The sequence below is a fragment of the Bos javanicus genome, chromosome 14 (genome assembly GCF_032452875.1).
Source record: "Bos javanicus breed banteng chromosome 14, ARS-OSU_banteng_1.0, whole genome shotgun sequence".
In the NCBI taxonomy this organism is placed as follows: Eukaryota; Metazoa; Chordata; class Mammalia; order Artiodactyla; family Bovidae; genus Bos; species Bos javanicus.
Window position 1 is genome coordinate 61,685,868 of NC_083881.1, and position 9,790 is coordinate 61,695,657.

The 9,790-nt window shown below is 41.8% G+C and overlaps 1 pseudogene; it reads right to left on the minus strand.

Moving 5' to 3' along the window:
* Positions 1–337: 337 nt before the first annotated feature.
* Positions 338–1,675, minus strand: LOC133260235 (large ribosomal subunit protein eL8-like; annotated as a pseudogene).
* Positions 1,676–9,790: the final 8,115 nt, after the last annotated feature.

Sequence of the window (9,790 nt, forward strand, 5' to 3'; positions counted from 1 at the left end):
ATATTTAATTAATTTAATTAACTGGTTGATTTTTGGTTGTGCCATGATGCTTGCTGGATCTTACTTCTCCAACCAGGGATTGAACCAGGGACTTGGCACTTGTGCCAAGTTCCAACCACTGGACCCCCAGGGAATTCCCTCTATATATTTTATAACATACACACACACACATACAGAAAAGTATATAACAGGAGAGTTAAACATTTATATTTTAATCATCTTTTAGCTCACAAAAACAGTATGACAAGATTTTTCTTTTAAAATATTATCTGTAAATTCTGGATATGAATCCTTTATTAGATATATAATCTGCAAACATTTCCTACCATTTTGTGAGTTAATTTTTATTCTGTTGATAGTGTCTTTTGATGCACAAAAGTTTTTAATTTTCAAATTTGTCTGTGTGTTTTTATTTTTTTTTTCCTGTTTTTTTGTTGTCATATGCAAGAAACCACTGCTAAATCCATTGCCATGAAGATTTTTCCTAATTTTTCTTTAAGTTTTTCTTTTTTTAGTTTTAAATTTTACATTCAGGTCTTTGATCCATTTGACTAATTTGTGTTTGTTTGTTTTGACTGAATGAGAATTTTTATTACTTCTATGTAGCCTTTTCCAGCTTGGCAATGGGCTTTCCTGGTGGCTCAGCGGTAAAGAATCCTCCTGCAATACAGGAGAGGCGGGTTCAATCCCTGGGATGGGAAGATCCCCTGGAGAAAGAAATGGCAACACACTCTAATATCTTTGCCTGGAGAATCCCATGGATAGAGAAGCCTGGTGGGCTACAGTCCCTGGGGTTGCAAAAGAGTTGGATATGACACAAAATAACACAATGTCCACTGACTTTGGACCAAGGAAGTTGCCTCCCCAGTGATGGCAGATCTCATCATTTCTGTCATTATAACTGGTCCTGATGGCTTCCACCAGCTTAGCCAGAGTGCCCTTGTCTTGCGAGTTGACTTGTGTGAAGGCAACTGTGCAGGTCTTCCTGTGGACCACACACCCTACCCAACCTGTCCTTCTCCTTGATGATACAGGAGGGAACCCCCATCTTACAACACAGGGCAGGCAGGAAACCCACCAGTTCAATGGGATGCATGTCATGGGCAACCACCACCAGCTGAGCCTTCTTGCTCTCCTCCAAGGTGGGGACAGTATCAAAGTCTGCTCAAAAGATAGGTGGCTCTTAGTGGGGACGTCCCCTTGGCCTGCAGTTTTTGTCTCGGCTGAGGCCAGCAACTTATGCTTCCTCTCTTACTTCATCTCTGGTCTGCACTTGTGGGCTAGCTTAAGTAGCTGTCTGGCAGTCCAAGACCTGGCTGAATTGAATTAATCACAGGAGGCACTCTCAGCCGCTTATATAAGGTACTACATGTCACTGCAGCAGAATGCAGCAGGGTCACTTTATGAAGCGGGTGAGGTCCCTTTGGGGCTGGATGTCCAGTTCACTTTCTCAGCCTCCTGATTCTTCACGACAGCAGGGGCCTGGTCTATCTTTTGCCCCTCAGCCTTCTTTCCCCCCGGCATCCTAGTGGAGAGCCCTTGAGCTAATTTTGTCTATGGGATAAAGTAAGGTCCAACTGCATTCTTTTGCGTATAGATGTACAGTTTTCTTGGCACCATTTGTTAAAGAGACTGTCCTTTTCTCATTGAATGATCTTGGCACCTTTGTTAAAAATCATTCTTTCTGGGCTCTCTATTCTCTTCCACTGGTCTGTATGTCTGTCCTATGCCAGTACCATATTGTTTTGATTATTGCAACTTTGTAGTTAAGTTTTGAAATCCAGAGGTGTGAGTCCTTCAATTTTGTTATTTTTCAAGGTTTTTTTTTTTTTTGCTATTCTCTTGAGATTCCATACGAATTTTAGGATGGATTTTTCTATTTCTGTCAAAAAAAAGTCATTGAGACTGATAGCAATTACATTTGAATCTGCAGATTGTTTTGGGTAGTATTTACACAGCATTTTGAATGTACTAAATGTCACGAAATTTATACTTTTAAATGGTTAATTATATCCTATGTGAATTTGAGCTCAATTTAAAAAAAAAAGATTGGTCAATTATATCTGAAGAGCAGGTATGTATGTGGCATGAGGCAGCTGGAAGGTAGAGGAGGTTGTGATCAGACGGAGGAATGTTGGGATTAAAGGCCCCAGTACTGTATAGTTTAGAGCTGGTGAGGGCCCCTGGAGTTAGGCAGTAAAAATGGATAAGGTGATCCAAAGCTTATCTACAAAGACCCTGACTTCACAAGGTAATTCAAGACGGCAACTTCAGGAGCTTTCCTGGTGGCTCAGTGGTAAAGAACCCAGCTGCCAATGAAAGAGACATGGGTTCCATCCCTGATCTGGAAAGATTCCACACGCTGCAGAGAAACTTAAGCCCGTGTGCCACAACAATCGAGCCTGTGCTCTAGAGCCCGCAACTGCTGAACCCGTGTGCCACAACTGCTAAGGCCCTCGGTCCCTGGAGCCTGTGCCCCACAACAAGAGACGCCATCGCAACAAGGAGCTAAAGAGTAGCCCCCGTTCACCACAACGAGAGGAAGCCCACGCAGCAACAAAGACCCAGCACAGCCAAAAGACTGCAACTTCAGAAGGATACACGCCCAGCTAGGGATGGTGGTCATCACCGGAGTCGGGTGGGGACAGCTGGGATTATAGGGGAATTTTATTATTATGTCAATGGTATCTTTTTAAAGAGAATACTGAAAGCTTTTTGAAAAGCTATGATACAGGAACTATAATTGAGGAAAAGAGGACAATGACCTAAGTCCCTTTAAAAAAAAAAATCATCGTGGGAGTGGCAGGAAGGTGTTATGTGACACATGGGTAGGGGTATGTGTGGGCCAGCTGGCTTCATCTCTTCTTTAGTCTGGCAGTAATACTGGTGAGCCGGGAAATCCCACCTCCCAACCCAGAAGTATGTGAGGCTTGGTAAACACCTCTCCATTCAAGACTGAGGCAAGGGAGGCTATGTTCTTATAAGTTCTTATAAGGGTTCAGTCAAGGCAGGAATGGGAGGCAGACTGGGGATGTGGAAGGATTTGTTCATCATGAAGTGGGGGTTCCAGAGAAAACAGAAAAATGTGAGAAGGAAAGGAGCAGCTGGGGAATGAGTGTGGGAAGGCACCAGGCAGCCTGGGGACCAGTGCACAGGATAAGATGGGTGACAGGAGGCATTAACATTTTGGCATTTATGTGGTATGGGAATAGCATAGTTCAATGAGGAATAGGCCTTTAAGGCCCAGCAAGACCTGTGATGTCAAGTTCAGTAACAGTGAAACAGGTCTCCTGGGATCCAAACAGGATATTGGACTTCAGCTGGGACAGTACAATTTGGGTAGACAATAAAACAACAGTACAAAGTCCCAGAGGCAGACATGAGCAAACCAGACAGACTGAAGTTGCAGGTTTGTGTGGGGGATTAGACACTGGCTCTCAAGGGTGGGGCTAGATTCTGAAGAGCTTTATAAGCCAGCAGAGGAGTCAAGACAGGATTGGTAAGAAAGTTTCATTTTGAGTTTTTTACCACGAAAACAGCATCTAAGGAAGATTAGCACATCAAATGGACTTCCCAGAGGGCACAGTGGTAAAGAATCCACCTGCCAATGCAGGGGGTGCAAGAGGAGTGGGTTCGATCCTTGGGTTGGAAAGATCCCCTGGCGTAAGAAATGGCAACCCACTCTAGTATTCTTGCCTGGAAAATCCCATGAACAGAGGATCCTGGTGGGCTACAGTCCATGGGGTCACAAAGAGTCAGACACGACTGAGCACTCACTCACTCAGTATAAGAAATAGCTACACTAAGTGGATTGGGACAGGAAAAATTAGATTTGCCACAGATTTTGCAGTTATCTAATATGAAGAGATAATAATAATTTCAAAATAAAGATGAACAGAACTTGTTTTATATATGGGAGAAATAAAGAAAAGAAGGAACTGAAAGTTTTCAAGCATGGGCAGGGGAGACATGAAAGAGGAGGATCCATTTAGTGGGATGGAATGGATGGTGATTAATTTAGTTTGGGACCTAGATTCATTTGAATCTTACAGCTAAGTGAGACTTTGCAGTTAACCACATGGAACAACTAAGTTTCATGTTTTACAGATAAGGAAATCTTGAGTTTGAGATAACAGAGGATATCCTAGAAAAGGTGTCCTAGAGGCAGTTGACCATTCATAGATGCATTTTTAATGACAGATCAAAACTAGTCACAACAATGTTGGAGCCATAGGCATATACCTGTCAAATAATTCTGTAGGAATGAATAAATTATCCAAGGCAGAGGACAGAAAGTGGGAAGAGAAGAGGAGACTAAAGACACAGGGAAGACAGCAGAGAATTGAATCAAGAGGTAGATGAGAGACAGGAATTTTGGCTTTGCTATTTGTTAGCTATAGGAACTTGACAATTTATTGACCTCTGGGTCTCAGACTGCAGTCATATCAAGGCTTAATAGAAGGGGGTTGGGAGAGCTGGGGAATCTTCTTCCAAGATCACTCACATGGCCTCTGGTCCCTAGCTGTTAGCTGGGACAATGTTATCTTACTATGTAGGCTTCTCTATAAGGTCACTTACAACATGGCAACTAACTTGTCTCTGAAAGTAAGTGAATGAGAGATGGTCCCAGTCTCTTACAACCGAATCTCAGAGCTAACATCTCATCACTTTTGCCAAATTCTATTCATAGAAACAAGTTAAGGGGGAAGGGTAATATAAGGGTGTGAATACTAGGAGGCAGGATTATTGGAGGCTGTTTTAGTGACTGCCTGCCATAATATCTAACAGTTATATTCTTAGACTGTTTTCTACTATTGTAGCTGGTTCACCCAAGTTGGCAACTCAATAAATATTGAATCCACTGAGGTAGGCACAGGCACAGGTGGTGCACAAAGAAGGCAATTTTGCCTAAAAGGAAAAGCCACAGAAATTTCCACAGGAAAAATTATGCTTGCATTATTCTTAAAGGATAAGCAGGAGTTCATCTGGTGATAGCTGGACTAAAAAGGAAGGCTGAACGCCAAAGAATTGATGGTTTCGAAGTATGATCCTAGAGAAGACTCTTGAGAGTTCCTTGGACAGCAAGGAGATCAAACCAGCCAATCCTAAAGGAAATCAACCCTCAATATTCATTGGAAGGATTGTTGCTGAAGCAACACTGTGCAACTGAAAAACTTGCCTGCAATAGTTCAGAAATTTTCTTAAGGTTACAATTAATATGCTCTTGGGAAAAATACAAAGGCTATCCTCCCATTTTCAATGCTATTACTCTCTTACAATAAAACTGAAATTCTAGTTTTGTTTTTCATTGTTGACTTTACTAATTCTGTGAACTTTGGAGGCCCTCAAGGTTGACACATTCTAGTGCCTTCTTGCTTTCTTCACCTACACGTTCTCTATGTGTGACTGAATGTCAAGTAAGCTGGTTTGCCAGTTTCCCAAAGTGGCAAAAATGACAGAAGCCAAGGAGCTTTTCCAAGGACTTCTCTCCTCATGACTAGAGCTGTCACTGTAGAATACGTAGTCCTGGTTCTTCCCTGCAAGTCTGGAGTACTTTTCGGGGCTCTCTGATCACCCAAGCTTTGGTCCAATCCAATCTGACTCCCCAGACCAAAGCAACCAGAGGGCAGAACAAGCAGTGATCAGAGGCCCTAAGTAATGCCAGCTCTTCATATTTGAAGAATATTGATTTTACTTTTTATGACCATTGTTCTCTAACAACTAAAAGGCTTGGATCATCATTTTACTGTGGTATTAGCCACCAAATGTTGGATCCCAGTGTTTGATAGTCATATAACTCTGCTGCCAGTGGGTACAGTGCCTGGGAAGTAAGAGGCATGCCACAACACAGACCCTCTGTGTTAAGCAATCTTCCACTCAAGGGTTGGCAGCTGGAAATTTGATTTAGGAATCAATGGTGCTGTTAAGCACCATTGTTTCTGTGCACAAAGAACAATGACTGACTTTTTTTTTAAGCATTCTTGATGTTATACTATTATAGTAAACCCACATTTTCCATTCTTTCACTTTCTTTGAAAAGCAAACACTCTTTTTTTGGTAATTAGGCACACAAGTAAAAAAACACACCCCAGTTTTTCTTGGACAGCTTATCTCTACTTTATGACTACCATTTAAAATTAAACAAAATAAAACAAACAAACAAAAAACCCCTACTATTCAGTTCTCTCAAATTAGGCATTTTCTTTTCTTCCTCCTCTATTGCAGACTACTGATTTTCTTGGAAAAGAGAAGGAATCAGTAATGGCTAATCACAGATAAAACACATCCTAATTTTAGTACGAGTAAATAAAGCATTATAAAGAAATAGAACTTCTTTATATGTTAATATGTAACCATCATATTTAAAGTTAAAGTAATGCTAAATTTTGCTGGTTTTTAAAAAATAATATTTAATGAGTAGTAATGAATATGTTCACTTTTACTTTGTCATTAAAGGAAGTGTCTAAGAGGTCCCTTTTCTCCAATATCCTCCCAGGGCAGAATCCCATCTGTATCTCCGAGCTAGTCCAGTCACAAGACAGCCTTTTGCGCCATGAGACAACCCAGGGCACTGCCAGTTAGTATGTTGTTAGGAAGTAATCAGAGGTCTACGTTCAAGGCACTGTGCTGAGTGTTCCATCAGATTAAAGAAAAAAGAATAAAATGCTTGCCATAAAGAAACTTAATACCCTGTTGGCAAAGTTCAGAAAATAATTACAATAACATAAGACAAGAATCTAAAGGGGCCATAGAAAGGCACAAACCAAACCTCTTAGAAACTCAAGGCTAGGAATGAGGTAGAACATAGCCAAGGGAACCCACTGGACCTAGCTCTGCTGTCTGGACTGACACTGTGGTTTCTCTTGTCCATGTGTAGAGGTGACATATTTATAGATGAGTCAAAGAGGCAATGTAATTGAGCAGCCTGAAGATGGGTCTAGGGCATTAGACATCTTTGGATATGAAGCTGGACCTTTTCTTTTTTAGCTGCGTCACCTTGAGCAAGTTACATAATCTCACTATACTTCCAGTGTTTGTTATTTTTTTTAATATTTAGTTATTTATTTAGTCTGTGTCGGGTCTCAGTTGCAGCACATGGGACTTTTGTTTCGGCCCGTTGTTCCCTCTAGTTGCAGCCTGGGGGCTTGGTTGCCCCTTGGAATGTGGGATCTTAGTTCCCTGACCAGGGATGGAACCTGCATTCCCTTCATCGCAAGGTGTACTCTTAACCACTGGACCACCAGGGAAGTCCCTGTACTTGTTTTTTAATTTGTAAAATGGGCATAGTAAGACCTACCTGAGAAACTTATTGAAGAATTAAATGATAATATAAGGGACTTTAGAGTAGTGCCTGGCACCCGGTATATTAAAAAAATCATAGCTGTTTGCTTTTCTGTTTTTCCAACCTCCCTCTGATTTTCCCATTTTTTAAACTATATTTGACTATTAAATTTAATGCCTATACAATGCCTGGCTCAGAACAGATCTATAGAAAATGTTAGGTTAATTCCATGGGGACTGTTAATAATAGAATATCATAAAATGGACAAGCAACAGAACTTTATTTTTCATAGTGCTGAAGGTTGGAAGTCTCAGATCAGGGTGCCAACATGGTTGGCTGATGGCTCCGTTTCAGGGGGCAGACTTCTTGTATCCTCACTTGGCACAAGAGACTTGGGGTCTCTCTGGAGTCTAACATTTTTATCACTCCTATTAGTATGCTGTTGTCTAGACCTCCTCATCTTTTTGGCTGTGCTGTGCTGTGCTGTGTTGCTTCAGTCGTGTCCGACTCTTTGCAACCCTAGGGACTGCAGCCCGCCAGGCTCCTCTGTCCATGGGGTTCTCCAGGCAAGAATACTGGAGTGGGTTGCCATGCCCTCCTCCAGGGGATCTTCCCGACGCAGGGATTGAACCGGCATCCCTGATGTCTCCTGCATTGGCAGGTGGGTTTTTTACCAGTAGCGACATCTGGGAAGCCTCCATTTTTATGGTTATCCTCCAAACTATCCAGTTTTCATTCTCCTGTATATTATGCTAGCTAGAACTTTATAACAGTAAAACCTTCCCTTCCCAAATTTACTATTTTCTGACCAAAACAGTAAACCAAACTGTTACCTTCCTTCTGACCTGTAATTTGTCAATGCATTAACTTATTGAATGTCCCAAATTATTGTATTCAGGTGTTTTTAGTTTTGGGTTTGTTTTTAGCAATTCAACCCATGCCTTATTGGTTCATGGCCAGTTGTGGTCAACTATCTTTTAGCATTTCTTTTTATTTTTTTAGGTAGTATTTAGATAATCAACAATCAGGTCTCTCCTGTCTTGTACTTATGCAATTGATTCTTGGACTCTAAATGAAGATCTTTTCTTTTCATTCTTTTGTGTAGGCCAGGATTCTTGGTTGCAACTAAGAGAAAACTAGTTGGAACTTAGGCAAGAAAAAACAAATTTTTCTGTTGGTATAGCTGAAGAACAAGAAAAATGGGACAACTGGATTGTTGACTATTCCTTTTTCAAGATGAGCGGTGGCTTCATTTTCTCACATTGCTTTCTCCTAGGACTTTTGTGCCAGCAGCTCCTGGTTCATACTGTCATGAGATCACAACAGAAGAAATGATTCCCTCATCCACTCCTCCTTCTTCCAACCAAGGTCTGAATCAAATATGTACCAATCGTTATTGAGCTGCCTCTACAATCAAGATAGGGTGAGAATCTATCAACCTGTAAACCAGTTACTGCGTCCCAGGAAGTCAGAGGGTTGAAAAGATAGTAGTGCCCAGCAGAGCTCAGGGTATGGCAGGGAAGATGTTCTCCCGAAGGAATGAGGAATACATTTTCTGTAAGCAATGGAGGTGGTGTAACAGGAGGGAAGAGGGCAGAGCACAACTTCCAAAAGAATGACACAGCCCAAGGACACAATATAAACTGATTAGAATCTAAGGGACAAAGACAGCAGACAAGACTCAATCTTGATCCTCAATCAGCAAGTGAAATGACACACCCAGAGGTGCCAAGACCAAGGAGTGGGTGGTGACCAAAATCCTGGAAATCTCCACCCGTTCCCAAAAATAGTTAAAATAATCCTCCCAGTTATTAGCGTATGAAATTACCCAGCCTATAAAAACTAACCATGCCACATTTCGCGGCCACACTTGCCCTCTGCGATGGCCCACACTGTCTGGAGTGTGCTTCTCTCTGAATCTAAATAAATCCACTTCTTACCTATCACTTTGTCTCTCACTAAATTCCTTCTGTGATGAGACATCAAGAACCTGAGCTTCCTGAAACCAGGTACTGTGGTTTTAGTACCTGTGGTTTCAGTACCTACTGTGGTTTCAGGTACTGTGCTTTCAGTACCTTCTGTGATGAGACATCAAGAACCTGAGGACCTGAAACTAGGTGCTGTGGATTTTGGCTGGGTTTGAGTGCCAGCCACGTGGGTTCAAGTCCCAAGCAGGGTTTTGGCTTGGGTTCAAGTCCCAGCCATGTGGGTTCAAGTCCCAGCACAGGGGTTCAAGTCCCAGTCTGTGGTAAATGGTTTCAGCAGGGCTTCCCTGGTGGCCCAGTGGTTAGGACCCTGTGAGCACAAGAGCATGGCTTCTAACCCTGGTCAGGGAACTAAGATTCTGCAAGCCATTCACTGCAGCCAAAAGATTAAAAAAAATAAAAGCAGTGGCTTAAAATTAAATGACTTAGCTAAGAAGGACCAAGATGAAAGAAGGTTTTCAAATTACTACTAGCAACAATGAAGGTTGTTACAGATGGTTGAATGACACAAAAATATTAGTTA